Below are 27,909 nucleotides of genomic sequence, written 5' to 3' on the forward strand. Positions count from 1 at the left end.
TGACACACATACCTCTGATATATCACAATGTTATTTCCATTCTGCCGCTGTGCCTTTGCTCTGAAATACTAGGTCTTAACTTGACTTTAGTGGGTTCTGTGAAAGCACATTTAATACTGAATCGAGCGAGCCCTTCTTTTCCCCAAAATTCCAAATATCTTCTCTCCGCATTTGCATTGGACTTTCCTACTGTTTTCTTATTATTTTGAAAAGGTCAGACCTCGTGATGTGTGGTATAAAATGCACAGATTACCGTGCAAACTCTGTATCATACTAACCTAAAGCATAAAATACATGAACTAATGTTGCATTATGAAAACAATATGCCATTAAATGATAGTGTACAATGCTAAATAAAAAAAATAATTCCACGAGAGGCACACAAGCAGGAACAGATGTGAAGCACAACAGCACTATATGTGTACATTATCATTTTTATTTACTCTAAATATTTGTGAAGTGTTTGGGCCTGATTCACAAACTACACGTTGTAGTCAATTTTTTAAGTACTACAAAGTGTACATTTTGTAAAATTCTCCACCCTCCTGCGGGGTATCCATATATGTAAGCAATTATTTGAGTAGTACATGTAGGATACAGGGGAGTGAGTGGAAAAAGGGGCAGTCTCACTACTAAAGATGATGGGATTAGGGAGGAGTAAGAGGAGTTTAGTGATGGTCAGGGAGGGGGTGGAGACATATACCTTACACTTCGTACTAAGTTTACACTCAGAGTTTGTGAATACTGAAGCAGTAAACTTTCTACAAAGAGAAAAACTACTCAACATTGTAACTTACTTTTGGGAACCCGGCCCTTTGTGTCATCCCTACTTTGTATTCCAGTCTAGGTAGCTATTACCTAACTTGGAAGTGTGCGGGCTGCTTAAACTTCTTTCAATAGGTTACCTTAACTGTCAACTGCCTTCATAAACAGATGTGACATGCTCATGGAGTTGCTGAATGCTGTATTTATCTACCTCTCAACTTTGACCTAATTCCTGATCTCATACTTGGTTGGGCAGCTGTGATTTAAGCAGCATTAAACAGTTACAGAAGGAGGCTACAAAAAAATGACAACATTTGTCCACACAACACCCTTAGCCTGGCCATAAAGGGACATCATAGGTCGAAAAAAATTATGACAATGGTAGAGTACTGATAGGTCTTGTGAAAAAACGTTCACAATGCACTCCTCAGAGAACACTCATTCTCGGAAACAACTTCCTCCAGAAACTTGAATGCTCATTACCGTTGCTTCAGTAAATCACTGTTCACCGATGCTGATCTCTGTCTTGGATTTGATTTTCATTCTCTTAGTTCTTAGTTTTAGTTTCATGTTGCAGAATGAGAATCTTTTTGTTGGTTCACCAGCTGCATTCAGAGAAAAGAAGAACCTTGTTTTTCCTGTGACATATTTCCTGCTTGGGCATGTGAGGGCCACCAGCAATTACTCTCTGTTGGCTAACCCCCTGCATCAACGGCTACTTACTGCTATTGGTGGAGTTAACAGACAATACATTTGGCTCAGGTAAGAACTAGATAGTGGAAGTAAAGGGGGTTTATAGGGTATGAGGTGGGCAGTACGTGTAATGTAACATCTCTGTTATGTGAGCTGTAAGTATTCCTTAGTGCTGACTGCAGAGGGTATGGCAGTGCACTGCTAATATGGATGGAAGGGTTCTCAATGGGCATCAAGTCATGAAGGGAGGCAAAGATTGGGCATGCTCGGTTTTCCAAAATGAACTGTAAGAAGTGGACTGGATTTGAGCAATGAAAGTAATCTAGCAAGGAAGCTCAGATATAGAGGGAGTATAGAGAGGGTGACGGAAAACAATTGAGCCAGGTTCGGGTCTTGACCTCTGGCCATAGGAAATGTAGAGCTTCCTGAATTTAATGGGGATGCTACTGATAGAGCGCGCGAGGTCACCCAACCAATAATTTCGCCGCTTCCGGCTTCGGGCCCATATATTTCAATTCACCATATACATTGACCGGGTGACTTCACGGGCTGCTACCGATTTGTGTGAATTCCCTACTGTAATTACTCAGTGTACCCGACTTACCATCCACCGACACGGGTACCTATGACCACAATGGATCAGGGAGCTAGCTGTAAAAGGAAAGGCAGCAAGATGCAACTCAAAATGACATTCAATACCTTTGTAAATTACCACGGACAACTGGAAGTTTTAAAGTCTTTATCTAAAGTTCGTTCTCAGTAAGCATTAGATTTACAAGGATAAGACAATCGATAATCAAGATAATGAAAAGTACATAACTATAGAGAAATAAAGTCAGGGTAATCATGGAAATGCTAATATGTGCTGCAACAGGAAACACTATGCATTTAGGGCAAAAGTTCTTTAGACAGTTTAAGTAAGGACGTTCTAGACCATATCAGAAAATGACAAACTGCAATGCAAAATATGATTTCTAACAGATAGGGTAACATGGGAACAGGTTATGAAAATATGCAAATGACTTTATGATTCAATAGTTTGCGGCAAAGCATGGAAAAATCAACATGTGCAAAGGTGTGTCTTTATTGAAGCAAAAGACAGGAAAATAGAAAGGTGCAAGTTCAAAAAATTTAGAGCAATATTTACCTAGACTGGTGTGGAAACCAAACCCTGGCCACGGGTCAGTTAAGGACAGGAAACCCTCAAGGAAGGATACCCCTCAATGGACAGCAGGTGCAGAATGGACACCCAGGAAAGGACAGGAACCCTCAGATTGGAAATCAGGACGGGACCTCAGGACAGGACAGGAAACCCTCAGGACAGGACCAGCACCCGCAGTTCGGAAGCAACGCCTGCGCTCCACCCTCTCTGCGGCTATCGATCAAGACCCCGATTGGGTCAGCGAACTCCCAGCAAAGTGCTTCGCCAGCACTTTTAAGGTTTAGTAAAACCTTAGTCTATGGTCAATTTCGGACAGAGTACTCCACAGTGCTCTGTATCTTCAGTCACCTATTGAGTGCGATGGGTCAGTGACAGGTCAGCTAAACCAGACAAGTCGGACAATTTCCCTAGGCGAACCCAGGGTAGATATACAGTTTGGGGACGGTGTACCACCCCCCAATGTTGCAAAGTGTCAGAATCCCTCAATTTGGATTGGTCCTAAGATAGGATTTGGGTAACACACCAATCAGAACAGACTATTTGGAGGCCTTATTTACATCTCTGGGCACCGCCTAGCAAGATTGGGGTTCCCATGAGAAAATTGCGCAGAATACAGTGAAAGAAATACATTTAGCAACATAATGGAACAATATCGTGATGCTGTGGGGCGAAGGTACAGCTTCCCAGGGTGGCTTCTGGTATCAACCTTCTTTGGCAGCAATTCAATGCCATGATGGCTCCTGGCGAGTCTGCGCACAAGTACCCTCCAAGATGGTCTCCCCAGCCCAGCACCCCTCCGAGTCGAGGATACATGAAAAGTAAGCGAAAACAAATTAATACATAGAAATAACGATATGAAAACACATCATTGGGTTTGTACTTTCAACTTATCACTAAAATTTATACTTATGCAGTCTAAATGTTAGCTACATATACACGGGCACAAGAGCAATGGCACGAGCAGTACCACGTTATTGCCAAAGCTATGTATTACGCATGCGCAACTATTTCCCTCCAAACCTGCAAACACGTCAGGACACGTGAGTGTGACTGACGCATGCGCAGGAGCTATTTCAAAGCAGCGGCCATTTTTAGGACTCAAATTAATCGTATTAGAAATACACATAGGCAAGCTTCATTGATTTCGTTTCAAACATGAAATAAACGTTAGTAAGACGTACAAATTATTAATTTATTACACCTGGGCGAGGTTCTTGACTACAGCAAGTCGCAAATGCGAAGCTTTGCTTCATCAATCCCCTCTTTGATGATATTTACTATCATCACAAAATAAATGGAACCAGATGCCAACTTATCACACCTTATACAGCTCTATCTCTTCCAGCAAGCTATTCAGTTTTTCTCTCTCATTTTTGGTAGGGTGAGAATTCTTCACCCTTTTGTATATCTGATTATTCATTTCCTCTAATTCAAGTTCATCCACACTTCGTTTCACTCCTCTCGCATTCACTTGATGCTTTCCGGTGTGCTTGCGACATTTGCAACAGACAAATATGAAGAATAGGATAAGACCTATAATTCCAATTGGCATCAGTATCTTAAACAATAAGCTTTTACCTAAGCTAGCAAACCAATGACCTACATTTGAGAGACCATCTACCAGTCTCTTCCAGGCACTGTCAACCTCGAGTGGTTTGAGTTCCCTTTCCAAATTAGTAATGTTTTTCACATATCTTTTGAGTTGCACACTTTTGTCCGGAATATAAGTGCAACAATGTTGCGCCTTCAACATCCGGCAGACTCCGCCCTCTTTTGCTAATAAGGTATCAAGAGCAAGTCTGTTCTGCAAAACCATTGATCTGATCGCAACCATTTCGGTATTGACCAGCAGAAATCCATGAGCTGTGTCAGTAGACAACACATCCACTATAGTGGACAATTTGCAAATTCTGTGAGTGTTCAGAACCACTCCCACTCCAGGTATCAGTGCACTGAAAATACTACCCATTATTTCACCTATTCTTTCTCTTTTACTACGCACTAAGCCATTAGTATTTTCACTGCTTCCAGTAACTTTGTTCACATGGTATATTTTCGGGAAGACAATGCCAAAATAGCAGCTTCCATACCAGTGATCCGGCAATTTGAAATAAGCCTTGTCCCCACATATATAATAAATTCCAGGAAACACAGGCTCTGACCCATTTTTGAAACCCCAACCTCCAATTACCTTGTAATTATGTTCGCATTCACTGGAACCAATGAAAATGTTATTATAATAGCTAGTCTTCTCGCGGTGAAGACATAGCTTGCCTTTCTTTTCAAAATCCAGCAACAGAGCAGGACCCGCTCCACCATTTGAGGTGCCTTCCATGTTCTCAGCCCATTTTGGCTTTTTCTGTGTTTCGTCATCTGCCTTTCTTTTTATTTTTATTCTCCTTTTCTCTGCCATGTTCAGGAACATCTTTTCCTGCTCACGCAAAGAACAGGTCAAGTTATCTCTGTGTGCGTCACCTAGGTCTATATTACCTATAGTCAAAAAGTATTCGCCCATATAGCGAGTAACGTCACTTTTGGTATGTACAGGATTCAAGTTCCCACGTATAGGAAGTTCAGAAAAGATCACGTCACTGTTTGAGTAATAGTACTGTAACGGTCCTCTTTTGTAAAATAAACTAGCTAAAATGCTACAGGAAATTCCATATGTCAGAGGCAAGTGATGGTATGTCACGCCTTCAGCTACAGAGGTAGGTAGCTTCATGCAGACATAGCAATCTTCAATTTCCATAGTCTCTACATAGTGTATTAACAAGTTTGCGAAAACATTTAAATGCGTTCTATTCTTTACTCCATGATAATGTAGTCCTCCCTCATCTGATGCTTCTAAGTCTCGATTTGTTTGTCTAAGTGCTCTCTCATGTCTTGCTACACTCTGTGTTGTCAGCTCCTCACTGTCAGTATTTACAATTTCAGTAGGGACAATATTAGTATTTTTGCTCACCGCAAAAGGGATGAAAACTGTTAGTCCTATCCAGAGTAATATCAGTACAACTATACTACATACACATACCTTGCAGCATGTTTTGCAACGACTGCAACTAGGTCTACCATTCCAGTTGAATCAGACATTTTGGCTCAGAAGAAGTTTCTCGACCCCTCTTTGTGTCTTTACACCAGTAGCTTACTTTGGGCAAATTCACGGTGGCTTGTCTTCTTCTTCAGCAGAGTACTCAGGGACGGGTTCCCCGTCGCTTTCGTCAGTTATATCAAGATCTTCAAATTCTTCTAAAACGAGCGTCCATTCAGGAGACTTGTACTTTTTGTTTTGTCTCTTTATTCGATCACTCCTTCTCTTGGAAGTATCTTCTGGTTGTTCTGCTATGCGAGCACTTCTTCTTTCTTCCGCACGTTTTTCTTCTACTGTTTTTATTCTCAGTCTCAGTTTCTTTATGTATCCAGGCTCAATATGCTTTCTTTTCTTAAGTCTTTTTGTTGGTACTGAGACCTCGTTCTCTTCCTTGCCCTCTTGTTTTCATTAGTTTGTGGCAATTCTGTTTCAGTTTCTTCCTCTTCTATCTGACTATTTCCAGGGCTAGCATCTATTTCTTCTGCCTGGTTACTAATCTGGCCTTGTTCAGGAGAATTTTGTTTTTGCTTTTCAAATGTCTCTGTTTCTGTTTCCTGAACACTTTCTCCTAATCCTATCTGATCCTGTTCAAGCACTTCGATCTCTTGATTTTCTTCTGCTCGAACTATTACACTGTGTCTAGTCTGTCCCTTCTCGACATCAGGAGTCAATGGAGGAGTATCAATCACTTGTTCTGTCCCTGTCTGACCTTCTCCTTCCTCAGTTTTGATGTGAATCTCAAGATCCTGAGGTTCTTCGCCTGTGCCTTGCTTTTCCTCTCTAGTCCACTCTCTACCTTCCCAAAGTCGTTCGCTTGTTCTGATGGGGTCTTCGGTGAGATCAATCAATGGTATCCACTCCTCTGGCCATATGCTTGGCAGCTCGTCTTCAGCTACTTCTGGCTCAGCTTCTCGGACCCCTTCAGCAGGCTGGGCTCTTGGTAGTTTGTTATCAACTATTCCTGGGCCAACATCTGCTGATTCTGCAGCTCGACTGGTACTGGGCTGTACGTCGTCAGCTACTTCTGGTCTGGCTCCTGCAGAGTCCTCTGCTGGACGCCCTTCTTCTTCAGGCTCTCCGTCTGGTAATACCTTCTGGGTGTGGCTAGCGTGTATCCAATGTGGAACCCCTGCACACTTTACTGCTGTGGTTGTTACCAGGATCACCTGACGCTTCTCTCCCCACCTTGGCTCCAGGCAGCTCTTCCGAGTATGCTTCTTTATTTTTACCCAGTCTCCGGGAACCAGTTTGTGGAGAGGAGTCGTTGGATTGAGGATGGCGTCTTCTCCGATCTGGCGAGAGATAGAACGCACTTGGTCACCTAATCTCTTGCAGTATTCAAGCACCAAATCATCAGTAATACTCAACAGTTTGCTTCCTGGTACCCATGCTTGTCTCATCACTCTTCCCATCAAGATTTCATGGGGACTTAGGCCTGTCTTGCGGTCAGGAACACTTCGGAGTCCCATCAGGACCAAGGGCAGGGCCTTCACCCAAGTCATGCCAGATGCATCACACAGTTTTGCTAATCTGTTTTTGATAGTTCCGTTTACTTGTTCCACTATTCCAGAAGCCTCTAGACGGTACGCACAGTGAAGCTTTTGTGTGATTCCAAAGGCCTTACAGAGTTCGTCGATCACCTCATTCTGAAAATGTCGGCCTCTATCTGATTCAATAGTGACTGGAACCCCGAACCTAGGTATCAGTTCTTTTAGTAAACACTTAGCTACTGTCATTGCGTCATTTTGGGGAGTAGGGAAAGCTTCCACCCACTTTGAAAATAGGCAGACCATGACAAGGACATATCGCTTCCCTTCACAACGTGGCATGGTGATGAAATCAACTTGTATTCTCACAAAGGGACCCCCTGACCTCCCAATTTTCCCCAGTTCCACCGAAGTTCTTTTGCCAGCGTTCATCCTTTGACATGGCAGGCACCTCTGGCAGAGGGACTCTGCTACCTTCCTGAACTTTTTACTGTACCAAGTCTGTTGGAACACTAGAATCATGGCGTCCCTACCAATGTGTGATCCTTCATGTATCAATCTCGCCATTGTGCTAAGTAAGTGTCTAGGTAACACAGGCATACCAGTTGGGCCCAAGATGACACCATCCACACGTCTTGGTCTACACCCATCTTCCTTCCACTTCTCTCTCTCTTGCCAAGGTGCCGCCTGCTGCCACTCTTTCACTTCATCCCATGTAGGCACTTCTTCAAACACTTGAAGTTGGCAGCTGGTTCCTGGCCCCCCTCGTTTTGGATTTATGATATACCGATCTCTGGCGCACCATTGGGCCACTCGATCAGCAAAATCATTTCCCAGTGATACAGTGTCCATGTCTTTTTTATGAGCGACACACTTTACCACTGCCAGTTCCTTTGGTAACTGGATTGCCTCTAAAAGGTCTTGAACAACTTTTCCATTTCGAATAGGGGTGCCTGATGAAGTCAGGAACTCCCTCTGTAGCCACAACTGGCCAAAGTCATGCACAACCCCATAACAGTACTGACTGTCAGTATACACTGTTATGCGTAGGTTTTTCCCAATTTTGCAAGCTTTTATCAAAGCTATCAATTCGGCTACTTGTGCAGACTTTACGTCAAATAGATAACCTGCTTCTTCAATTTTTGTTAAGGAGACTACCGCATAGGCAGCACTCAGGCCTCCTTGTTCATGTCTTAGACATGAACCATCCACAAATAATTCCTTGTCATGCTCAGGCAATGGAGTTTCTTTAATGTCTGGGCGTGGTTTGGTGTTGAATTCTGTTAAATCAATGCAATCATGCTCATCATCCACCCCACCTTCCATATCCATTGGGTCGGGGAGTAAAGTGGCGGGGTTCAGAATACTGCACCTAACAATGTTTACATTTGCAGCACCCACAAGAATCCTTTCGTATTTAGTCAGCCGACTAGGGGTGAGGTACTGAGTTTTCGTTCTGGTCAGTAAAATTACCACTCCATGTGGAACATACACAGTTACAGGATGTCCCATGACAATGGACTCACTCTGCTCTAAACTTGCGCAAGTAGCAGCTACTGCTTTCAGACATCCTGGTAATCCAGCAGCCACTGGATCCAGGGTGGCAGAGAAATATGCCACAGGCCTTCTGGTCGTGCCATGTTCTTGTGTCAGGACTGACAACGCGCAATTATCGCGAGTGTCACAGAATAGGGCAAATTCCTTGGAATAGTCTGGCATTCCCAACGCAGGGGCTGTACACAGACAATCTCGCAATTTTGTGAAGGCTGTTAAGCTTTCATCATCCCATTCTACAATATCTGGTGTTCCTCTCTTGGTCATTTTTATCAAAGGCCTAGCTAGGACTGCAAATCCCAGAATCCATTGCCTGCAGTATCCTATCACTCCCAGGAACATTCTGATCTCTTTCTGAGTACGGGGTAACTGCATCTTTTGAATTATTCTCACCCTTTCTGATGTCACTTTCCTGACACCTTTCTCTATCTGGTGCCCCAGATATTTCACTGATTTCGCACAGAACTGTAATTTGTCAGGGGCCACTTAATGTCCCTTCTCACTCAGGTTATTCAGTAGGGCAATGGTGTCAATCACACAATCCCTATGACTTTTAGACGCCACCAAGAGGTCGTCTATGTATTGCACTAGGACAGAGTTCCCAGGTAAGACCAAAGTTTCCAAACATTTTTTCAAGATCTGATTAAAGATAGAGGGGCTCTCTGTGTACCCTTGGGGGACCCTGTTCCAGACATACACGTGACCATTGAAGGCAAATGAGAAAAGAAATTTGCTATCTGGATGCAAGGGAATGGAAAAGAATGCATGACACAGGTCTATCACAGTGAACCACTCAGCATCCCAGGGAATCTGATACAGAATCACTGCTGGGTTCCGGACAATAGGGCAGCAGGGGACCACTATCTTGTTGACTTTTCGTAGGTCCTGCACTACTCTGTACTTGCCACTAGGCTTCTTGATGCCCATAATCGGGGAGTTACATGGGCTACTCATTACTTCCTGTATGATGTTTCCTTCTAGCAATTTCTGTATTTCCAGGGTAACTCCTGCTCTTACTTCTGCATTCATTCTGTAGGGTTTAGTATTGGGATATACAGCATTGTCCTTTATTGCTATCTGTATGGGGTCTACGTTTTTCATTAACCCTACATCTTTCCCAGTAAAGTCCCATACTTCTGGCTTCACTGCTTCTTGGAGTTCTTTGGGCAAATCCTGCATAGTCATTGGTTTAATTTCTGAGTCAGGTCTGATTAACATTAATTTATAGATGCCATCTTCATCTGGGGTCTGAATTTCAACACCCTTTGGTGTGCAAAAGATGGTACAGTTCATTTTGCACAGCAAATCACGTCCCAGTAAGTTCACTGGACTGGTGTCACAAACGACAAATCTATGCATTTCCTTAAAGTTTCCAATTGAGATCTCCATGGGCTTGGTAACAGGAGTACTAATCAATTGATTAGATACACCTACTACTTGGATGGCTTCTCCCGAGAGGGGTAGGTTTGGAACGTCCACTGTTCTCACAAAAGAACGGGTAGCACCAGTGTCCAACAGAAAAGTGACATCATTTCCGTCAACCTTTCCTTCAATGTATGGTCCGGACTGGTCTACCGGCAAGGAGGCGCCAAGTACGCACTCCTCGTCCTCCCCTCTCAGGCCCCGTCAGTACTGGTCATCACAAAGGAAGGTATCGTTTAACAAATACTGCGAAGTTGCTGCATTTCTGTTCTCATTGCTTTCCCAGACTTCTATCTCATCACCCTCTGTGACTCTTCCCTTATGTGCTTGCTTTGGAGCTCGGGGCACCTGAATCATTTTTACCTGTGGTTGAGTCTTTCTTGGTCTTTCTTTCTGCGTCTGTGGAGTTAAATCAGGTGTTTTGGGGTTATCGTCAGGCAAATAAGGACACTCGTTTCGCCAGTGTCCAATTTCTCCGCACTGGTGACAGGGAAATTTCTTCATAGCCTCTTCTCTGCTCATTTTGGGCCGGGGCTTACCTCCTCCCCCACCCCCAGGACCTTGGTTCTGAGTGTTCTTGGCCATATTACTCAACTGTTTTTCCTGCTGTTCTGCGAGCTTCACTTGAGCCCACATAACCTTCTCTTTGAGGGCCTTTTTCTTTTCTGCCATCTCGTCCTCGCAGTACTTCGCGTACCGCAGGACCTCGTCTACCTTTTTGGTATGCCAACAGATTTTATTATCCTTTATCCACTGACAAATTTCGGGTCTTAAACCGTTTACAAACCTGTAAATGAAATGCGTCATATCCTTCATCTCGATGTTATCTATACCACTGTATGTTTTAAACACCTGCAACAGCCTTTCATAATAGGAGTGCACTGTCTCGTCTCTTTCCTGCGTTGTTCTATCTATCCTGGTCCAATCAGTTTCCTTTGCGGGCACTTTATTTTTCAAATGCTGAATTACTTGTTCGTATTTTTTCATCACTTCAATCGACGGCTCCCCAGTGTTAGAGTCCCTCGGGTACTCTTCACTAGGCCAGGCTATGGCTATTTTACACTCGGTCCATAGATCCACCGGGACCACAATATCGAAAAATCCATCCAGGTCTTTCCACAGGCATTTTTGCACCTTTACGAACCTTTCCACCTGCCGGTACCAGTCAACTGGTTTTTCGCGCAATTTCGGGAAATCGTTAGTAAAGGACACAATATCCTGTCTGGACCATGGAACGTGCACATACCTCCCACCTGGTACTTCGCGCATGGGGCATAACTGTTCGGGCTTGTCTACTTCTCTCAGAGCGAACTCAGGGGTCGTTTGTCTGGATCGAGCCTCATCTTTCTTTCGTGCCCACCTGGTTTTCCATTTTTCCACGTCTCCCCATTTTTGCAAAATTGCTAGCAGCTCTTTAATCTGCAACTTTTTCCCTGACACATTCAAGTTCTCTATATCTTTGTCTGAGAATTCAGCTCTGTAAGGTTTTTGCAAGGGCTTGGATCTTGAAATATCTACCCCCATACTAGCTGCAGTGTCTGTCAGCTTTTCGTGGAGCACTCTGGTACTTCTGGTAAGGCTTTTACACATAAACAGCAACTCTTCTTCAGAGTAGGTATTTAATCTGTCCAATCCCACATTTCCTGCCATTAATTCCTCTATTTCTACCCTCAGTTTGTAGAGGTCTAAAGGTTTCGTTTGAGGAGTCTGTTTTTCTAATTCACGACTCCAATTTTCAATTTCTTCCGGAGTTACCAGAGAGACACTCCGAGTACCTGTCGTTGATTCTAATTTAATTTCTTTCGCATTAAAAGGATTTTGCCTCTTCTGCACTCCCTTCCTGGTCTGTTTGTTTGGCAGGTCCAAGAATACAACCTCGGACTCGCACTCACTGGACTGATCGTCTATCAGTAGGGGTTCCTGCCTTGGTGGGGCCATGATTGGGTTAATAACTGGAGGGTTTGGACTTCCCTGATTATTCCCATACAACGGAACCACTGGTCCGATTGTTACCGGAATAGTCAAAGCCTCAGGACTGTTATTTAACTGGGATATTTTCTGAATTATTTCTGTTCTCTGTCTAGCTAGGGCCTCTTGCTCCCTTTCATCTAGTACTCTTCCTAATGTCCGGTCAGGTATCATCTGTGGGGTCAGGTGAGGGGTAAGACTCGGGGCAGTAGGATGCGTTTCACTTGGTCCTCCCCCATAATTTGGTTTTGGGAACAAAGTTCCTGTGCCAAATGACCTGCGCTCTTCCCCATAGGGAGGCTGTAAAAAGGGCATTCCTGAACTTAATGGTTTCTCTTCGTTTTCATAAAGAGGTCCGGGGAAAAAGGCTCTTTCACGGGAATATTTTTCCTCCGGGCTCACGGGCACTCTAGGATATATCTCTCGTACCTCCGCGGGTTCGGGATTCTCAAAATAGGGCAGTACTTGACCACCTCCCCCCCTACTTAGGGATCTGTCCTCTTCCTTAATAGATGGACGCTGGGGATTCCCTCCTGTACTGGAAAGTCGGGCTCCCTCATTATAAGGGGGCGGACTTCTCGTAAAGATGTCATCTAATAATTCATCGTCTGACTCCCCAAGAGCTCCCCAATGCTTACACTTATCTGTCTTTTTCTCTTCCCCCGAAGGGGTACATGCTGGCATCATGGGAAACAGACCCTCAACAATCATGCTCTGTCTCCACTGTTTCATCTTTTTATCCCTGGTCTCTTGTTTCAGCCTTGGGTACCACTTGGTCAGACCTTTGTCCATTCGGGGTTTCTCCCTTTCGAAAGCCTCAATCTCCCATTCCTCTAATGCCTCATACTGCGTTAGTCTCGGTCTGGGATGCAATTCATTCATTCGAGTCCTCAAATTAAATAAAATCCTACCATTGAAAGTACCGTCTAACGGAAAAGCCAATATTCCGTCATCTTTTGTGTACTTTACCCAATTTTCCAACCACACACAGGTATTGTACCCTCGATCAAACATCATGAATGAGGCGGGAGTATTGGGTGGTGGGACAATAACGCCCTCTCTGGACTTAATCGGTTTGTCCGTTTTGAAGTAATTCTTTACCTTATTTACAAGAGACATTTTTCTCTTAGTTCCGTACATAATATCGTATCTATTGGCTTTCCACTGATCCCTTTCAAACCCTTGGCTTCTTGGATCGGGTCTAGTCTCTGGACAATACGAGTGCCACATACGATTTCTACGCTTAACTTTGTTTACAAAGTTACCTCCAATCAGAACGCGTCTTGCAATTCCGTGCGACCAATGGGGTGCACGCGTTCAAATAGTTTCGACCAATGGGTGCGCGGCCCCTTCGTGAGACAGTTCTCACTCTTCGGCGCTTCACCCCTCCTTTACAATTCCAGCCCCGCTACCCGCCCGCTGTTTCTACCAATCCCAGCGCGGCACGGAGTGACGTCAGAGACGCTTCGCGGCTGACTCCCTCCCTTCACAAGGTAACGGAAACTTTCTTTCTTTCTAAAGTGCTTAGTGCTCGGTTATTTTACAACGAATACACATTCGCCACAGTGCTCAAGTGTCTAGACAGAGAAAGAGTTATTTTACTGCAAGTAAACTACTTCCATTTACTTTTCACACGCTGCGGGTAAATCTCTTCCGCCTACCCTTCACTCTAGCATCGGTGAACCTGTTATTCCCCTAAACTCATCCACTTCTCCGGGATATATCTGAGTCTAAGGTTTCCCAGCGGACCCCTCTGCTTTCACTCAAGTTCCGATGAACCTGCTACTCTTCCGATGTGACCCTTACTAGGTTACGCCACTATGGGAATTTTGCCAATGAACCTCGTTACTGACATTTATTCACACACGTATTCAGAAAAACCCTAGTTAGTGCTTCCCGGTTGTACCTAACCTGCACCTAACTTTCCTTGAGCCTGCGACCTCAAGGCAAATGGATTCTATTCACCACTTTGCCATTCAATTCCCCGGGGAGTTCGGACAACACTGAACGAGACGGTTTACAAATGCATGGATTAATACATATAACAATATAAGAACAAGAATAACAATGATAAAACAATTCATAAATTTCAAAGCAGCGTATTCTCAAGAGAATGATCAGGTCCCTCGGAACGGCCGCTCTTGTAGCAGCATTAATATACTAGCAGCTACCGACTTAACTAGACTAACTAATCCTACCTAACCTTTAACTAGTCCCTAACCATACCTCTGCTACCAGAAAAACTGATAGAGCGCGCGAGGTCACCCAACCAATAATTTCGCCGCTTCCGGCTTCGGGCCCATATATTTCAATTCACCATATACATTGACCGGGTGACTTCACGGGCTGCTACCGATTTGTGTGAATTCCCTACTGTAATTAGTCAGTGTACCCGACTTACCATCCACCGACACGGGTACCTATGACCAAAATGGATCAGGGAGCTAGCTGTAAAAGGAAAGGCAGCAAGATGCAACTCAAAATGACATTCAATACCTTTGTAAATGACCACGGACAACTGGAAGTTTTAAAGTCTTTATCTAAAGTTCGTTCTCAGTAAGCATTAGATTTACAAGGATAAGACAATCGATAATCAAGATAATGAAAAGTACATAACTATAGAGAAATAAAGTCAGGGTAATCATGGAAATGCTAATATGTGCTGCAACAGGAAACACTATGCATTTAGGGCAAAAGTTCTTTAGACAGTTTAAGTAAGGACGTTCTAGACCATATCAGAAAATGACAAACTGCAATGCAAAATATGATTTCTAACAGATAGGGTAACATGGGAACACGTTATGAAAATATGCAAATGACTTTATGATTCAATAGTTTGCGGCAAAGCATGGAAAAATCAACATGTGCAAAGGTGTGTCTTTATTGAAGCAAAAGACAGGAAAATAGAAAGGTGCAAGTTCAAAGAATTTAGAGCAATATTTACCTAGACTGGTGTGGAAACCAAACCCTGGCCACGGGTCAGTTAAGGACAGGAAACCCTCAAGGAAGGATACCCCTCAATGGACAGCAGGTGCAGAATGGACACCCAGGAAAGGACAGGAACCCTCAGATTGGAAATCAGGACGGGACCTCAGGACAGGACAGGAAACCCTCAGGACAGGACCAGCACCCGCAGTTCGGAAGCAACGCCTGCGCTCCACCCTCTCTGCGGCTATCGATCAAGACCCCGATTGGGTCAGCGAACTCCCAGCAAAGTGCTTCGCCAGCACTTTTAAGGTTTAGTAAAACCTTAGTCTATGGTCAATTTCGGACAGAGTACTCCACAGTGCTCTGTATCTTCAGTCACCTATTGAGTGCGATGGGTCAGTGACAGGTCAGCTAAACCAGACAAGTCGGACAATTTCCCTAGGCGAACCCAGGGTAGATATACAGTTTGGGGACGGTGTACCACCCCCCAATGTTGCAAAGTGTCAGAATCCCTCAATTTGGATTGGTCCTAAGATAGGATTTGGGTAACACACCAATCAGAACAGACTATTTGGAGGCCTTATTTACATCTCTGGGCACCGCCTAGCAAGATTGGGGTTCCCATGAGAAAATTGCGCAGAATACAGTGAAAGAAATACATTTAGCAACATAATGGAACAATATCGTGATGCTGTGGGGCGAAGGTACAGCTTCCCAGGGTGGCTTCTGGTATCAACCTTCTTTGGCAGTAATTCAATGCCATGATGGCTCCTGGCGAGTCTGCGCACAAGTACCCTCCAAGATGGTCTCCCCAGCCCAGCACCCCTCCGAGTCGAGGATACATGAAAAGTAAGCGAAAACAAATTAATACATAGAAATAACGATATGAAAACACATCATTGGGTTTGTACTTTCAACTTATCACTAAAATGTATACTTATGCAGTCTAAATGTTAGCTACATATACACGGGCACAAGAGCAATGGCACGAGCAGTACCACGTTATTGCCAAAGCTATGTATTACGCATGCGCAACTATTTCCCTCCAAACCTGCAAACACGTCAGGACACGTGAGTGTGACTGACGCATGCGCAGGAGCTATTTCAAAGCAGCGGCCATTTTTAGGACTCAAATTAATCGTATTAGAAATACACATAGACAAGCTTCATTGATTTCGTTTCAAACATGAAATAAACGTTAGTAAGACGTACAAAATATTAATTCATTACACATGGGCGAGGTTCTTGACTACAGCAAGTCGCACATGCGAAGCTTTGCTTCATCACTACAGTAAAAAGTTAAACAAATGTCTAATTAAAATCAGTACACAGTAAAACAAATGACTGATTAAAATCAATCAAAAACCCATATGTTTCACAAAAAAGTATTTATACAGCTTCCTCTTACTCCACCCACAACAGACCCGTCTCCCTCCCTAAAAACCAAAAACTACTAATTCTGCCTTCCTCAACTCATACCACCCATATAACCACAACAGACCCACCCACTCCCTAGACTTTAAGCAAACCCAAAGCTAATACCTACCCCTTCCATAATTGTTACCACCCACAACACAAACCCTTCCCCCTGCCTAAACCCTTTCACTAAACTCTGCACAAGGTAAAGCTAATACCTACCCCTTGATCCAACAGTTCCAACCCACTCTACCCACAATCGAGCCACCTCCTTCCTAATAAAATAATCCTCTAAAATGTCCAAACTACCAATTATGTCCATCTTCCATGCCCTGTAACAACTTCCAGAGGTGGGCTTCTGTTCTCAGCTGCCTCCGGTGGTTGTGGTGACAATGATAACCTGGTGCAGATGCTTCCATCTGGGTACTTGCATTGCTGCCTCCTCCTCCTCGTTTAACTTCCAGCTGATGGAAGGTCTTTGAGTGACTGCAATTTTCCGGTGGCACGCCACAGCGTTACCAGTCCAAGTCCTTAGCTCTGGGCTCGAAGGTGCCTACCTGGTTTGGGCTTCTGTTAGGAACAGCATGAGGACATGAGGAAGGAAGAAAATACCTTGAATTGTAGTAACCATTTCAAGCATATATTTGTATAGCCAGAGAGTTGCCCCACTCTTTCCCCACTCCCTCCAAGTCCCTCACTCAACACACACCCCACCCTGTTTAGGTTTGGCAAAACAGAGGTTGGTTGGATAATGGAAGGTAGAAGATGGACCAGTGGAAGAGATGGCATAAGACGAAACTTAGTAAGAATCTACACAAGAAATGTGGAATGTGCTGGGTTAGGAATGAGACGGGATGGGAGATAATAGGAATAGGTGGGCCCTAGGCAATACACCTCTACTTCTACCCAATAATTTAAATGGCTGAGAGACAGACTAAGTTTGAGTAGTTGGATAGTTTGAAAAGGATTGGGGACTGGGGCAGGGAAGGAAAGGAGTGCTTTAACTAATGCAGCAGTTTTCATTGATAAAGGAACTTAGTACCATTTTTAGAGGCATCTATGTGCTCCTTTGTCTCTCCTACACATGCTGTACCCAGTCTTCCTCTTCAATGTCTGCCTCCGTGGTATCCTTTAACTTATACATAAGTTCATGATATGAGGCCCCATTGCACATTTCAGTTAAACATTTGTCATGAATTGGCAGTTGTGTCTTAGTATGCAGAGTTTGGCTGTAGTCATGGCTCGTAATCAAGAGTCGTTTGTGCCTTGTCATGGGGGCAAATCTATGGTGTCATGCAACATGACTAATGGTCTGTCAAGGGAGGGGTACTTCTAAAGTTGCACTGAGAGTAATTCTGATTTGGGACCATAGTCTGCATGTCTGGAACTCATAAAAGATATGGACCATGTCACAAGCAGCTTGGTCACATCTCCAACAATTTGAGTGGGGTAGAGAACCTGAGATTACTAATTTCTGTGGTGTCCAGTACCAATCTTGAAGTGTTTTGAATAGTCAAAACTTCATTTTGGATTCTTGGGTACCTTCATCTAACTCTTCTATTAATTCTTCTCAGTAATTCTTGGTATATTCCAGCTATACCAGCATTTGCCATTTACTACATAGTTGTGATAAAAGGCGTTTAGATTGAAGGTGTTGGGCTGACAGCTTATTCTCTCCCCCCGAGTAAGTAATTTGCTCTATCTGTTCACCATGGTGCATTATACTATGTTCTTTTTCATTATTACCTAGATTATGTTCATATTAGACCCACTCATCCCTTATCCTGCTTTTCATGTTTGCACATTTAAACGATCTGTATGCAGAACGCACCCCCTTATTTCATGATAGCCCCTGGTAAACATGTTTTACCTCCCCTGCTACTATGGGGGTTCAAAGGCCCATGTAGACCTCTCTATAGGCCTCAGGAGACTCTTCCTCTCAGTGGTCTCCTGTCCGCATGAGGATGATACAGTTTGGTAGATATGGGTTCACAGATGCTTGAAAAAAAGTGTTGAGAAGTTTGGATTATCCCTGCTTGGATGAAGGTAAAGTGGAAAAGTTCAATTATGACCCCCAAGCGTGGCTTTTGACCCCTGTGTTTTTTGACCTAGGAGAGTATGGCACAAGCAGGAGACTTTTATTAAGGGGAGGTTGTGGGTCTTGTTACTGTCCAAGCACTGTGACTGGCAATTGGAAGGGGCATAATGAAGTGTATAGTGGCAATGTGGGTGATCGCATATTGAAGTGTAGATTGTGGCAATGTGATGTTGCAGATATCTTGTTTCACTTATAAACTGGCTGGTGGGGGAATCCCATGCGGGTGCTAAAGGTTGCAGTTGGTGAAAACGTGTGGACTGTGTGAAGCACTATGTCCTAAAGTCTCACTAGAGCAGGTACCTGCAGCCCATGAGGGGTAGTCTAGTGCTGTCCCCACTGAGAAGCATTTTGCTGGTATTGCACTGCGCAGGCAGTCCACCCACCCTCGGCCTCCATTCTCTCTTCCGGTGGACAGCTGTTATATAAAGAAAGGCTGTCCCTAGCCTGCCACGGCCCGCCCTCGCAGACAGATGTCCTCTTCAGAGAATGTAGTCAGTATAGAGAATGGGTCAGGAGAATTTGCCAGGATCCCCTAGCAAAGACCTTTCAGGCATATCCCACTCTCATGCTCCCACGGCCATGTGGCTTCAGTAGCCTCTTAGTTACCGCACAGTTTCCAGGGGGTGGAGGATGGGTAAATGCCAAGATCCCATTCGTCACTGTTTACTGCCCATAACCCCACAGGAAATTACTTGTTAACAAGCCCCGTATGACCTGTGAGTCTTCAGGTCGCTTGCTCCCCCTCCAGGGCTGAGTTCATCTGTGGCAATAGCCTGTACAGTGCTGTCATTCCCCCATTGAGCATCAGGGAGAAGCATCCATCTTACTCTGTGGCCTGACTCCACCCCCTCCTTATCACCTTTAGAGCGGGTTGATATTTTCATGATGTGTTTATTTTATTTACAATAGTGGTTTATACTTAGCAAAGCTGATTCATTAGTACCACAGTTTGTGAAACAACCTTTAATGTACAGAACCAAAGATTGTGTGCTCACAAAAATGTAAAGTAATTGCCTTATCAGTTAAAGGAGTGAGGTCTTGCAAAACCTCAAGCAAAATCAATTAAATTGATATTACTTATCTTTCAGTTCCAGGAATGTGAAAGTTCCACTAATGTCTCAGATAGTCTGAGACATAGAAGGCATAGCATATGCTATAGCAGTGTTAAATGCTTCTATATAGATATAAGGAATAAAATATGTCAATTTTGTTTTTAAACATCCACTACATCCCAACAATCAGCAGAGTGGCAAGTCAAAGTGGTGATATCCAGTGTCTCACTTTTCTCTCTTATTCCATTCCGCCTTTCCACAGATCTATTACTAACCACCATATTCTTATCATATCTGGTTGGCTGTAGTTACATGAGTAACAGTCCATCAGCCCATTTGGGTCTTGAATTCAGGTTAGTGCATTATGACACTATACATAAAAAGACCAAAGCTGCACCACATAGGAGTCAAAAACAATATATTAGCACATATATATTTAATGGCTGTATATCAATAATTCCCGAACACTCCAGTAATGTTTCTTCATGTATTGTTGCTTCATATAATTGTTCATAAGAGTCAGCCAACGCGTTTCGTCCAATAAACAAAGGACTTACTCAGAGCACAAACTTTTTGACCTCGGATAGTTCCAGTCATTGAAATGATTAGATTACATTGGTTCATTTCATATGAACCATTTCAGTATGGCATCTGTATCTACAATGACGATGAAATGCAATTCGTCTACGCAGGTTAGTCAAAAGTCCCTCGAGGTGTAGAAGTCCAATTCTCAAGTATTTATACTCCTAAAGGCAGGGTAGGGTCCACCCAGTGCCTGGCACTTCGATAGGTGCCACCCAGTGCCTGACACTTCGATAGGTGCCATGGAGTTAGGAATAGCGGCGAGGACCCTCCCGTGGGAACATCAAGTGTTCGGGAATTATTGATATAAAGCCATGAAATATTTATATGCCAATATGTTCTTTTGGCTCCTATGTGGTGCAGCTCTGGTCATTGTATGTATATTTCATTTTCCCTAGTGAGGGAAGCCCTTTGTGGGCAGAAAGTGCAGACAGAGAAGTGCACACAGGATATGAAATATTATCTAATCTTGTTTATTAACTATAGGGATATTACGGTGGGGGTGCTATATTTGCCTTCAGGTCCACTGTTCATTTTCATGCTATATTGTTTAATGCAATCTGACACTACTCTTTACTAAATTGGGGTAGGCATGATTGGTAAAATGTAAACAATTAAAACAAGAAAGAACGAAAGACTATGTAGCTGCAATAACAAGCATTGACACTATTCACAAAACGCTTTAGGTTAGTGGGATATGGTTTTAAAGTGAGTGAAGATGAATATGTTGCCACAAGGATTACACACTTCCCTCCAACTAACCAACTCATACCCGTTCTTCTAAAAGTCATTAGTATCTCCTGATTACTTCTTACGGCTACCCTAGTTAATCACACATCATCTGTTGTTAATAGTAATTTCTTCTAACATGTTTCTCACCATTCTCATTGTTCTCCTTATTTACCATCTGGCATCCTCTGCTTTCCTATCCTTGGCACTAATACATTTTTACCCTCTTCCTTCCAAACTCCTCACTACTCCAGTCACACTTGCTTAGGCATCTATTTACCATACTCAAAGATACAGAAATACATTGATCGTGTGACCAAGCACATCTTGCCCTGAGTAAACTCCTTTCAGTTCTGATGCACAGAGAATCCAGTGCAAGCATCACCAATTACACTACAAGCCATCAGAAGCCTGGAGCACTCCATTGCCTTTAATTGAGCTCCCAACATTCTAATGTTCTAATAAAAGATAGGCTACCATCCATAGCAAACAGATTTTATGTCTATGCTTCATATCACACTTTTGACATTTCCAAACACTATAAACAATAGGTTTCACTAGGTTGTCTTATTCAATCATACCTCTCATATTTCAGTGCATGCTAAAAAAATACACGATGCATGTTAGATTAGACATACAGCCTTTTTTTTTTTTTATTAGCACCTTTATTAACAAATGAGCGTATCACAGCAGTGCGCCTACAACCAATGCATTGCCCGGCATTTCTTCAGTGGTAATAACACCCAGCTCCGCAATCAGGCATGTCGTCAATTTTCGCGTACACAGCAAGTCGCCTACAACCACTGCGGGCCGGCCGCGTTACATCAACTGTCATAGTGATCTTTCATAGTGCCCTCAGGGTGCCTACCCATCGCATGTGTATTTTACCCAATAAAATATTGAGAGCAGGTGCAGTATAATTGGTGCAGCTTTTATATTACATTTGCGTAAGGTAATCTGACATTTTTTGCAGGACATAATCCAGTATTCCTCGCCGTTTGCATCTTAAATGTAAATTATAGAACACAACATAACAGTACTAAACCGTAACGAAACCTCAAGGACTAAGGGCATAAGAGAAAAAGTTCCAATTCGACCAGTGCATCACAGATATTTAGATCAACCATTCAGTACTTTAGTTCCACTTACAGCTATGTGTCCAACACTCCCTTAACTAGTACCAAGACAGACTTAGGTCTATTTCCTCACTTCTCCTGAGTAGGTGAGTCTCTTTCAGATTGGGTTTCACTACAAGCCAGCAGGTATTCACGCAGAGGGGCCCAAATGTCCCTGGGCTTGGACTTAGTAGGCAGTTCCTCCGCATACACTTCCAGCTGATCTCTGCAGTACACCATGTCTTTGAGCCATGCCTCTACTGTGGGGCGCCGTTTGCTGTCCCAAGTGAACAAAGTACGTCTCTTAGCCAACAGCAGTGCCGCCTGTATCAATCTGCTCGTCACCCCTTTCAACTGTGGAGCATATCCCAGCAGGCACAGTTCCGGGACATTTTGCAGGTCAACACCAGTCATTTTCGCAACACAGTTCAATACATCTGTCCAGTAATCATGAACATATCTACACTCCCATGCTAAGTGCAGGAACCCCGCAGGCCCCTGCCCACATCGCTTACATATCTCTTCCTCCCGCAATCCTATTCTCCAGAGTCTGTGGGGTGTGTGGTATGTCTGGTGTAGAAACTTTAAGTGTATAATTCTTAAGTTGCTATTGGGGGTCAGCCGTCCAGTTGTCGAGCAAATCCTCTCCCAGTCCGCTGCAGTCAGTTGAATGTCCAATACCCTGTTCCACCTGTCCAGACTAATGTCGTCAGTACGCGGTGTATCAGCTTGTGTCGCTTTGTAAAGTCTAGTGATCATTTTCTTCTTGGTAAGGGCCGTTATCATAGTCTGTAGTGGCAGGGAAACCTCCGGTTCTGCCGGAAAAGCGGTGTAATGGGCCTGTACCGCCCTTCTCAACCTGTAGCAGGTGAAAGTAAACAGCAGCGTTGGGTTTTCTATATATGCCAGGTCCTCCCCAGTTATATATTGTCCCTCCACATATAAGTCCCCCATGTGTGTTAGTCCCACTTCTCTAAGGGCTTTTATAGACCCTCTATATTGTGCTACAGATAGCGCTGCATGTCCCTCTATAGGTAACATAGGGGCATAAAGAGCCAGTTTTTGCGTCCTGCGTCCTATCGCCTGCCAAGCCGCCGTGGTGACATCAATGGTATTTATCTCCGCCTTAGGTGTGTGTCTAGCATAATGAGAAATAACACCCTTTAGTGGTATTGGGTCAGCATCAGCTCGTTCTACCGCTACGTGGGGCATGTAGGCGTGTGGCTTGAACCAATAATAAGCGTATTGCGCCTGGCAGCACAGGTAGTACAAATACATGTCCGGAGCCTTAAACCCCCCTCTCTCAAATGGGAGCGTGAGCGTATGCCAACTGATCCTGGGTTGTTTTGCGCCCCACACCAGACGCAGCAGTTGCGTTTGTAGTGGTTGAAAAAAATGCTTAGTCAGGAGGACCGGGACGTTGCAGAACAAGTACAGAAATTTGGGTAACACCACCATTTTTATGACTGCTATCCTGTCTGCCAACGATAGTGGTAAACACATCCACTTATCCACCTGTGCAACCAGCGCTGCGTAAGCTGCGCTGTAGTTTTCCGCAATAACTAATGCCGGATCTCTGTGTACCCACACTCCTAAGTACTTGACCGGCTCAGCCGACCACACCAACGGGTACTCCACAGGCGGGGCATTGGTGGTCTCCGTCAGCGGGATAATCACCGATTTCTTCCAATTTATGTGAAGTCCGGAGTATAGACTGAATCGGACATATTCACGTAGTAGAGGGGATAGATGAGCGGCAGGATCTCTCACATATAGGACCATATCGTCCGCATATAACGATATCACCACCGGCCTGAGTTCAAAATTCAACGCCGCAGCTTTATGGAGCTGTCTAATTTTGCACGCCAGCGGTTCAAGCACTATGGCGAATAATAACGGGGATAATGGGCATCCTTGTTGCGTGCCTCGTTCAATGTGTATAGGGTCAGATGTGTCCCCTCCTATTCGCACTCTCGCCGAGGGTTCAGTGTATAAGAGTTTAACCCAGTTGATGAACACGGGGGGAATCCCATTCTATATAAGATGTGTATCATATAGCTCCACGCTATCGAGTCAAATGCCTTCGCGGCATCAAGTAGCACCGCGACGGCCTGTATATCAGGGCTTAGCACATGCAGCATAGAAAAAATAGTGCGCAAATTCATGGCTGTGGACCGATCTGGTATAAACCCAGCCTGGTCGGGTAGGACCAGTAGCGGCATCAACGGCTGGAGTCTCACGGCCAGAATTTTGGCCAAAATTTTCGCATCTATATTAATAAGGGATAAGGGCCGATACGATTCACAGTCCTCCGGGGGTTTGTCCTTTTTGAGCAGTGTGATGATCATAGCCTGCCTCAGCGAAGGCGGTAGTTTACCTGTCTCGTATGCCTCTGCGTACATGCCTAGCAAATGGGGCGAAAGCAGCTTCGCAAAAGCCTTATAGAACTCCGCCGTCAGGCCGTCAGGCCCTGGTGCTTTCCCGTTCGAAAGCGAGCGGATGGCGTCCTCTACTTCTCCCACATCTATTGGGTGACTAAGGTACGCCCGATGGGCGTCCGACAACCAGGCGCAGGCTATATCATCTAGATATGTGTTTAGTTCTCTTCCTTCCGTATTTTCCCCGGAGGCATATAGTGTACTATAGAAAGAGCGGAATTGTTCTAAAATGTCTCGACTTGTATGATGTTCCTGTCCAGTATTGTCTACGATCCGCTCTATCGGAGGTTGCATAGCCCTGGTTGTCAATCGAGCTGCCAAGGACCTACCAGGTCTCCCACCTTCCCCATATCTCCTAGCCACATGTCGTTTGGAAACATACTTAATCTCAGTGTCTGCTAGTTTGTTATATTCATCTATCATCTCATGCATTTGCGCCAGGACCTCTCTGTCAGGTACCCTGTCATATTGAGTTTCAAGGGCTCTTAGTTTGCTCTCTACATTGTGCAGTCTGGACCGTATGTCCTTTAGTATCCCCGCTGAGGTAGCAATGCAGGTGCCCCTAATTGTGGCTTTGAAAGCTTCCCATAGTGTCTCTGAACTATCTACAGACCCTGTATTTTCTTCAAAATAACGTTCTATAGCCACTCTAATAGTTTCGTTATATGCAGTGTCTAGCAGTGCCTCTGCCCTAAAACGCCATGTGAATGGCAGCCTCCGAGTCAGAGGCAGTGTAAATTTCAACAAGACTGGGTTGTGGTCCGACAGTGTTCTCGGCAGTATCTGCACTTCATCAATCCAGGTGTTAACTTCCTCACTCACTAGCCAGTAGTCTAGTCTGGACCAGCTGTTAGTCGCCGGCATGATGTGTGTGCCTAGCAATGTCTGCGGATATCTGCGTCTCCACACGTCCACTAGTCCAAACTCCATCATGGCATTCGTGACGCATGCCACCACTTTAACCATTCTAGCTCCCTGTGGGTTAGACCTATCTAAATTTGGGTCCAACTGAGTGTTTAGATCGCCACCCCATATTATTGGTGTGTCAGGCCATGTCCGCATAATTTTGTATAGCTGATCATAAGCTGCAGGGTCATCTATAACCGGCCCGTACAGGTTTATGATCGTAATCGTAGTCCGCCCCAGTTTACCCAGCACCATTGCCCACCTTCCCTCCTCATCCTTAGCCGAGTCCAGCAACTTAAAGTCCACCCCTTTCTTTATCAATATCAGCACCCCCCTCGCATATGAGGAATAAGAGGAGGCAATCCTGTGATTTGCCCATCTCCTGGCTACATGTTCCTCACATTTTCTGGTTAAGTGTGTTTCCTGTAGCAGTGCTATTCCAACGTTATATCTATCCAAACTCGCCAGTACCTGTCTAATCTTCTGCGGAGTGTTGAGACCTCGTACATTCCATGTCACGGCTCTAATCTGTTCCCCCATCACGGTGGTTCCTGTGATCGATCCGGTCGTCTAGTAGATTGGCTCAGTAGAGTGTGCTCGTGGTCTGCCTGTACCCATAGCCAATCATGGCAGAGTGCAGTGGCCCTTAGTCCAGTGAAATAACTTAACACCCCCCCTACCCACCTCCCACTTTAGCATACCCCAATCGCCAAAGACATTTTCCCTCGTGAACACCCCCTCTAATAACATTTCCAACAAATAAACATTAGGTTGGGGAACACCCATCGGGGCTCATGGCAGCTACCACCACTCCCGTGTATTCTATGGGAGGGGAGCCATGGAGTAATTGTCAATGTCCAATATCCCCTCTACACCGCCGGGCGGTGTCCATCCCTATTGCTTCGTGCGTATCCTCATCTTGTTCTCCGGAGTGTATGCACTGCATCGCAGCTCAGTATCCCACCATGTGTCTATCCCGCATCCCACCCACATCAATATTCCACCTTACTTGTGATTCAACAATGTCTGAGGTTCGGCGAGGCCGCAGTGTCTTTCTTTTTTCGCAGCAGCTCCTTCGCGTGCTCCATTGCGTGCTTCGGTGTCGCACATATTTTACCTTCTCAAAGGATCCTATACGCAATTTAGCTGGGTAAAGCATCGCGTAGGGGATTTGTTCTTTCTGCAGCAATTTTTTAACATTCAGGTATTCCTTGCGTGCCACTTGTACCGCAGGTGTGAAGTCAGGGTAGAAGGATAAGTTATTTCCCTGCTGATTAATGGTACCCTTCTATCGGGCAATGCGCAATACCGTGTCTCTATCCCTGAAGTTAAGCAGTCTTGCTACGACCGGTCTAGGCGGCGCGTCCGGAGAGGGTCTCGCCGTCAGCGACCTGTGTGCCCTTTCCACTGCAAACAAAGGGGACAGTTCATCCTTTCCACAGATCTCCAACAGCAGCGTCTCAAAATAGTCCTCCATTTTCCCCACATTTGTCGATTCCGGCAGGCCTAGTAGTCGAATGTTGTTCCTTCGGGATCGCGCTTCACTGTCCTCGCTCCTTACTTGTATAACTTCCAACAGCTTTGCAAACTCTCCCATTTTGTCCGTAATTTGCTGTATCCCATCCTCCGCGTCCGATATACGCTGCTCCGCTTCATTCAATCGTGCTGTATGTTTGTCAAGTTTGGTTGAGAACTGATCCATGCGCCCTGTCAGAACCTCAATCTTACCATCTATGGTCTGCAGACTGTTCTGTATAGCCACCAACGTTCGCTCCAGGGCGGTAGAGGACGCAGCGCCTGTGTCTTGCTCAGCGTCTGACCCCGATGTACGACGCAACCTGCCCCCCTTTCTCAAGTCGAATGTTAGTTTCGATTGGGTTTTATCAGGCTTTCCCATGTTGTCCCTCCGTGTGTCTAAGGTCATCACCCAACGCAAGTACATCCTTCACTGGGCAGTATGTATCGCTCACTCGTCCAGTCCGCTGTTGTCCCAGGGGCAGTGTCGCAGGGACTGGTCCCGCGCAGCACCTGGTCCGTTGGCTATGTCCTGCGCCGGCCTTCCCTGGCAATCCGCGAATCATCACCGGAGTTCACAGCCCTCAGCGCTCACTCGCAGTTCCACGACCCTGGGCGTCGGGTGTCTTCCCTCTCCTGGGGTCAGCACCAGCATGGAGCACGTATGTCACCACCCTCTCTCACCTCAGATCCCTAGCCATAGTTCAAACACTCCTGTACTGTCGCAGTCTATCCCGTACCTCCGTGTAGTGCCTGGGTCCCTCCTCCGAATCGCGGCGAACCAGTCTCTAGCAGTTACACTTTGCAAATGTTCACGGTTAGCGCAGGCAGACACTGCAGTCACCCCTTCCCTGCACCTCGAGCTCGTTGTGCCTGTTAATCCTAGCGTGATTGCTCAGAACGCATAGCAAGCAATGCTCCTCACAGGATGCCCTTTGGTCGAAGGTGTATAGAGGTCGCTTTGTCCCCTAAGCTGTGTGCGCTGCTCCGT

This window comes from Lissotriton helveticus, chromosome 2_1 (assembly GCF_964261635.1).
Source record: "Lissotriton helveticus chromosome 2_1, aLisHel1.1, whole genome shotgun sequence".
Taxonomy (NCBI): domain Eukaryota; kingdom Metazoa; phylum Chordata; class Amphibia; order Caudata; family Salamandridae; genus Lissotriton; species Lissotriton helveticus.